The sequence below is a fragment of the Lotus japonicus genome, chromosome 5, assembly GCF_012489685.1.
Source record: "Lotus japonicus ecotype B-129 chromosome 5, LjGifu_v1.2".
In the NCBI taxonomy this organism is placed as follows: domain Eukaryota; kingdom Viridiplantae; phylum Streptophyta; class Magnoliopsida; order Fabales; family Fabaceae; genus Lotus; species Lotus japonicus.
The window spans coordinates 1,403,326-1,410,563 of NC_080045.1; the positions used below are offsets into that span (position 1 = coordinate 1,403,326).

General features: G+C 37.9%; 1 long non-coding RNA gene across 1 annotated transcript; it reads right to left on the reverse strand.

The window, feature by feature from the left end:
- Nucleotides 1–2,168: 2,168 nt before the first annotated feature.
- Nucleotides 2,169–6,425, reverse strand: LOC130721547 (uncharacterized). The gene is made up of 2 exons (XR_009013504.1): nucleotides 5,603–6,425; nucleotides 2,169–2,582 (listed from the first exon to the last, which is right to left on the reverse strand). It is a non-coding gene; the product is annotated as an uncharacterized LOC130721547 (long non-coding RNA).
- Between the last annotated feature and the right edge of the window lie 813 nt (nucleotides 6,426–7,238).

Genomic DNA, 7,238 nt, shown 5'->3' on the forward strand with positions numbered 1-7,238 from the left:
GATGTCTCATGAAGAAAACAAGAAAGTTAAAGAATCAAAGGCGTTGTCCTTGATCCAGAAGTATGAATCCTTCATCATGGAACCTAACGAGTCCATTGAGGATATGTTTTCCAGATTTCAGTTGCTTGTAGCTGGAATAAGACCTCTCAACAAAAGCTACACTAGAAAAGATCATGTCATAAGGGTTATCAGAAGTCTTCCTGAAAGCTGGATGCCTTTAGTGACTTCAATAGAGCTTACAAGAGATGTTGAGCATATGAGTCTAGAAGAACTAATCAGCATACTGAAATGTCATGAGCTGAAGCGCTTAGAGATGCAGGATCTGAGGAAGAAGTCTATAGCCTTGAAATCCAAATATGAGAAGGCTAAATCTGAGAAGTCAAAATCTCTCCAAGCTGAAGCAGAAGAATTTTAAGAAGCATCAGATGATTCTGATGAAGATGAGCTGTCTCTGATCTCCAAAAGACTCAACCGCATCTGGAAGCACAGGCAGAGCAAGTACAGAGGCTCTGGAAAGGCCAAAGTAAAGTCTGAATCCTCATCAGGCCAGAAGAAGTCCTCAATCAAGGAAGTCACATGTTTCGAGTGCAAAGAATCAGGGTACTACAAGAGTGACTGTCCAAAGCTGAAAAAGGACAAGAAGCCAAAGAAGCACTTCAAAACAAAGAAAAGTCTGATGGTGACTTTTGACGAATCAGAGTCAGAGGATGTTGTCTCTGATGGTGAAGTTCAAGGACTCATGGCTATTGTCAAAGACAAAGAAGCAGAGTCAAAAGTTGCAACTGACTCTGACTCAGCATCAGAAGAAGATCCTAACTCAGACGATGAAAATGAGGTATTCGCTTCTTTCTCAACCTCTGAATTAAAACATGCTTTGTCTGATATAATTGATAAGTATAACTTTTTTTTAACTAAGCATAAAAAGTTGAAAAATGATTTCTCTGCTGCTTCTAAGACTCCTTCTGAACATGAGAAAATTATTTCTAAATTGAAAAATAATAATCATGCTTTAGTGAATTCTAACTTTGCTTAAGAATCAGATTGCTAAGTTAGAAGAAGTAGTTGCTTGTGATGCTTCTGATAGTAAGAATGAATCTAAATATGAAAAATCCTTTCAAAGATTCCTAGCTAAAAGCGTAGATAGAAGCTTAATAGCTTCAATGATCTATGGCGTAAGCAAAAATTGAATGCATGGCATTGGCTATTCTAGACCCAATAGAAATGAGCCTCCTATGCCTAAGGCTAAATCCTTGTATGAATGTTTTGTACCCTCTGGTACTATATTGCCTGAACCATTATCTGTTAAAGTTGCTAACCCCCTCTCAAAAAGGGAACCCTCTCCATGTCTAAATATCATGCTAAAATTCCTTTACACTATCATGTTGAGAAACCCAAGGTGATCAGAACCTCTGAGGTAACTAACAAGAGAGGACCCAGAAAGTGGGTACCTAAGGATAAGATTATCTATGTTGCAGATATCCTTGATAGCTCCACTGAAACACCAATCATGGTATCTGGACAGTGGATGCTCGTGTCACATGACGGGAGAAAGGCGTATGTTCCAAGAGCTAAAACTTAAGCCTGGAGGCGAAGTTGGCTTTGGTGGCAACGAGAAGGGTAAAACTGTTGGTACTGGTACTATTTGTGTTGATAGTAGTCCATGCATTGACAATGTTCTATTGGTAGATGACTTAACTCATAACTTATTGTCTATAAGTCAATTAGCTTACAAGGGTTATGATGTTATTTTTAATCAAAAGTCTTGCAGGGCTGTAAGTCAGATCGATGGCTCTGTTCTGTTTAACAGAAAGAGGAAGAACAACATTTATAAGATCAGATTATCTGAGTTGGAATCTCAGAATGTGAAGTGTCTTCTTTCTGTTAATGAGGAGCAATGGGTATGGCATAGACGGTTAGGGCATGTCAGCATGAGAAAGATTTCTCAGCTGAGTAAGCTCAACCTTGTCAGGGGCTTACCCACTCTGAAGTTCTCTTCAGATGCTCTTTGTGAAGCATGTCATAAAGGCAAATTCACAAAAGTCCCTTTCAAGGCAAAGAATGTTGTCTCTACCTCAAGGCCATTGGAACTTCTGCATATCGACCTGTTTGTGTAACACCCCACATTTTCGGGTGCCACGGTAGTAACATGTTAAAGTAAATATGCAATCTTTTCCAAAAGGGATTTATAAATGTGAGTATTTATTTTTTTTTCCTTTTCGAAGTGTTTCTAAAATATGTAATGCATACTCCCAACCGTAAATAATTTACATCTGGCCTCGATCAAGGCACAGCATAGAGTACATGGCAAATAAACTAAGATCCAACACGGACTCACTATGCAATGACTCCATAAATCCGATATACTCCCTATGATTTCCACACTGAGTAACCATAGGAAAGCAATGCACCGGAACCTACCCGAAACCTTAAATACAAATCATCAAATGATCCTGCAAGCTTAAACCAATAACGGTAAGCTTTTCTACCCAAAGGCTCTAGCCCTACACCCGACTCTATTCTCCGAGTCTTCTATAGATCTTCCAAGTGGAGTAGCATCTGCTCACATCACCTCCTTTCGTCGTCTGGCAGCAGGCCGACCGCCCAAACACAAACATACAAACAAAGCCAAGGCGCTAGGGTCAACTCACAGCAATAAGTACATATACACTCAACATGTGACAGGGTATATATATAAGTTGTTATATAAGCATATAAGTAATCCTAGCATGTTATGGCTCTAACATTGCTTCAATAAACAAACAGCACACAGTCTCAGTCAGCATGAATGTATGCGTGAAATGCACAATATGAATCCGGATTTGTGACGCGTTCCCGTTCGCCACAAGTGAAGCATTTTCACTATGGATGGACCATTCCCGTTATCCATCCTGGATGAAATCCATCCTGGATGAACCATTCCCGTTATTCATCCTTGGTGAACTATTCCCGTTATTCACCGAATGATGAACCATTCCCGTTATTCATCATTAATGCAAGGTGAACCATTCCCGTTATTCACCATGATATGCACAGGTGAACCATTCCCGTTATTCACCCGATTGAATGCAACGTGGTTAGCCAAACAACGAATCGTCCTTACCACGAAAGTGTCTAGCTCACAACCCAATCTCAACAAACCCATGAGTTAGTGTCGGTCAATACAACACAACTCGGAGTAAGTGTCGGTCAATACAACACAACTCCATCAACAAGAATACACAAGGGTCTAGTGTCGGTCAATACAACACCGCTCCAACAACAAGAGAACCCAAGGGATTAGTGTCGGTCAATACAACACAACCCCATCAACAAGAGTACGTAAAGTACTCGGTGACTTTCAATCATCACCATAGCTCACCTTAGTGGCTTTCCCCAATTCCAATAACTCACAACAAAGGTCGACTTTTCCCCGTCTTTCGTAAATATTTTCCCCTTCAGTTTTCCTATACTTAAACATTAATAAAAAATGATTTCAATTCAGATTAGTCAGGTTATGAGTTTATTTCTCAAAATCTAGGTTTCCCAAGTCTTTAGTTTACAAAATTCTATTCATTCTAGGTTTTCCGAAAACCAACCACCCAAAAGAAGTTTCCCGGGGAAAGTCTAAGTAAACCAACGAATCCCAACAAATGGCTAAGTCCCAAACCCCTCGTTTGAACTTGCCTAGGGTTGCTTATCCAACCCGAAACATCAAAGATCACCAGATCAATGAATCTCCACTCCGAAGTCGCGTCAAAACGCACAATCCAACAAAGCACAACATCACAACATCAGTTCATCAACATAATCAACATCAAAGTAAAGCATAAGTCGAATTGATCGACGCCTATCATGCATTCATAGCTAATATTTAGTAAGTTTCCCTAACCTTAGGCGCTTTCCTTACTAAGTTGTGACTCAAATCAAATCCAGTCATATCTTTGCTTTCCCGTGTTGGCTCACTTCCGTCTGTTCTTTGGCTTCGTCGTCAAGCGCTTCTGTTATTCATACCCTTCATAAGTACACATAACATAATCACTAATTGAGCTACCTACTTTCCAAGTCTAAAGCTACACTCTCAAGCAATTGACTCGACGAAATCACAAGTTAAACTCAATCTCCTTAATGGTTATAAACCATCAAGATCAACCTCAGAAATTAAGATAAGTCATCATAATGACAACAAAGCAATAACAAAGCTTCAAAATCTTATGACTTAGTAAATCAACTTTAAAACCAAATACTCATATGCTTGTCAAAATAGATAAGTACACATTACTAGTACTTACTCCTCTCATTTTCCTTAGAGATCTCAGTCTCTAATAGGATACTCATTGAGGTATTTTCGCAATACTACACACCACTTCCCGTTTTCTATTCCATAATCCTCTTTATCCTCAATACTTACTTATCAAGTCACCTACAACAACTTAATGTCTCAACTCGCTCTCACGATCTATTCCTCAAGCCAACGTTGTATCATTATCAATTCTTATCAAAACCACTAACTCTTATCAAGTAATCCATAAACCATAGTTAACTTCCAAGGCAACCAACTCTTCTTATCTAATGATTATGTACTTATTCATGACTCATAAGCTCCTTCAAAACGATCGAATCATTTCTCTTAAACTTAAACTCGCGATATCTCATTAGACACACAACCCTAGTCTCTTCGAAACTCCACTTTGGTTCTACAAAAATCCCAACTTATAGATAAGTCATCAATCTCTAAGAAATAACTTCTAGTCCTCAATCAATCCCTTAATCACTTCTAAGTCCTTGAACTTCCAAAGTTTCAAATCTAGACCTTCTAGAACCAAGTATTTATAGTAAAGCTCATAGACTTCTTGGAATTCAAGATTCAATCCTAAGTCATCTTCCAACATCAAGATTGCAATCATAACTTAATCCATTCTAATTAATACCTTTCGGAGTCTAATTCCTCACTCGGAAATCCAAACTTAATTGCTCTAACTCTATCCAATCTTGTTATTCCTAAGCATCCATCGACTAGCGAGATAGTATCAATACGCTTATTCCCTAACACTCCGACAACTTGTTCGACTTTCAAAACTTTTCGCAAAAGCTTTTCAAGCACATTAAGGCTTAAAACAAAATCCTTAAAACCCCCAAAACCACTTAACTCAAAGGAAACAACTTTTTAGAAAACTTAATACATTAACATAAAACTCTACTCAACCACTCAACCTTCGTAAAGAGATTAGTAAAACATATTACATTAGAAATATATATTTTCTTCAGCCAATTAGCAGTAGAAAGAGTTTCAAATGTGTTTTATATTAAAGTAGACTCTTGGGGCTTTCTTAAAAGTGATCATACACCTAAAACGGATAAAAGATGAGAGAGTTATGCAATTTTCAAGTTGGAGAACCGAAACAGGGAATTGTCCCCTGCAGGTTCTGTTAGTGACGGAAAAACAGAGCTTTGTGACGGAAAAACTGATGTTTGTGACGGACTTCATAACAGAACGTGGTTTTGAAATTTCCAACATGTTCTCAGCACCATAACACTATCTCAAACCATTTTGATTCATCTAAACCCCAGATAAATTTAGAAATCAAATATACAAACATACTAATCAAGAAATTAAGGCTTTTACCAAGGAAAATGAGAAGATGATGTGCCGGTGGCGTCCTCTGCGTGATGGAGCTCACGGTGGTGGTGCTTGGGTCCTTTCATGGGGGTCTCCATTCAAAACCAGAAGAAGGAGAACAAAGATGGTGGATTGTTAGGCTCCATGGAGAGCAAGGAACGGTGGTGGTTAGAAGATGGAGCAAATATGTGATGAGAAGGGGTGTGTGTGGCTTTCATATTGGTGGTGGTGCCATGTTTGTTGCTGCAAATTAGAAAGGAGAAGAATCATGGTGATAGTGATGGTGTGATCAGCGGTTGCAAGAGGGAGAGTAGAGGTGGTGGCTCATGGACTGGTTGTCCATGGAGAAGAAAAGGTTGTGGAGATGCTGATCAAAAGAGAAAGAGGAACGGTGGGGAGTTGTTGCAGCAAATAAAAGAAGGAGATAAAGTAGGTAACCAAGAAAGAAAAGAAGAAGAAAAGGAGAAGAAAGGAAGAAAGAGCAGAAATGGGTCTGCTGAAGAAAGAAAGAAAACGTGAAGGAAGAAAAAGAAATAGTGAGGAAGAGAGAAATGAGAGTGAGTCGAGGATGAGGTGGATGGAGGGATAAGGATGGTGAGATATTTTCTAATTATATTTTGAGAAGATATATATTTTTTTAAAACCGGTACGAATTGATTTAGACACTGAATGATTTAGCTCATAGAGTTAAGATAAAAATATAAGGGTGATATATTATTATCCCAAAAATTATGAGGAACTCTATGAAATGATAAAATATAAATTTGAATCACTTTGAGCAAAATAAAATGATTCATAGACCAAGAAAGAAGTAGAAACTGAGCTAAAGAATAACTGTGAGACAATTAGAACAAATATGACGTCGTCATACTATGCGTATAAGTCAAGTATAAATTATAAGAAAATGACAATAGTACTTATCATCATTTGAAAGAAAAAGAAATTTGTCAGATAGCTCACGGAGCGTTGAATTGAGTTTATCGAATAAAACAAAAGTTATGGCTTATTAAAAATAAGAAGACTAATGATATTATTTCTATTTTCAATGAAACTATAGAAAATAAAATATTTTGAAATTAATTATCATTTAAATGATTTCCTTGATTCGTAATTAAAATCAAGTCAGGAAAATAACTTTAAAAATAATAATAGATTATAAACACTCAATTAATTAATATAATGAAATTAAATAAATAATCTAGTTATTTATTTCAGGGTCTTACAGTTTGGACCAGTGAAAACTGAGTCTATAGGTGGCAAGAGATATGGGATGGTCTTTGTTGATGACTATAGCCGCTGGACATGGGTAAAATTTCTATCCCGCAAGGATGAGTCTCATTCTGTGTTCTCTACCTTCATAGCCCAAGTGCAAAACGAGAAGGCTTGTAGAATTGTGCGTGTCAGAAGTGACCATGGTGGAGAGTTTGAGAATGACAAGTTTGAGAGTCTGTTTGATTCCTATGGAATTGCACATGATTTCTCTTGTCCCAAAACTCCTCAACAAAATGGTGTTGTTGAGAGGAAGAACAGAACTCTTCAAAAGATGGCTAGAACCATGCTCCAAGAAACTGGCATGGCTAAGTACTTTTGGGCAGAGGCAGTAAACACAGCCTGTTACATTCAGAACAGAATCTCTGTGAGA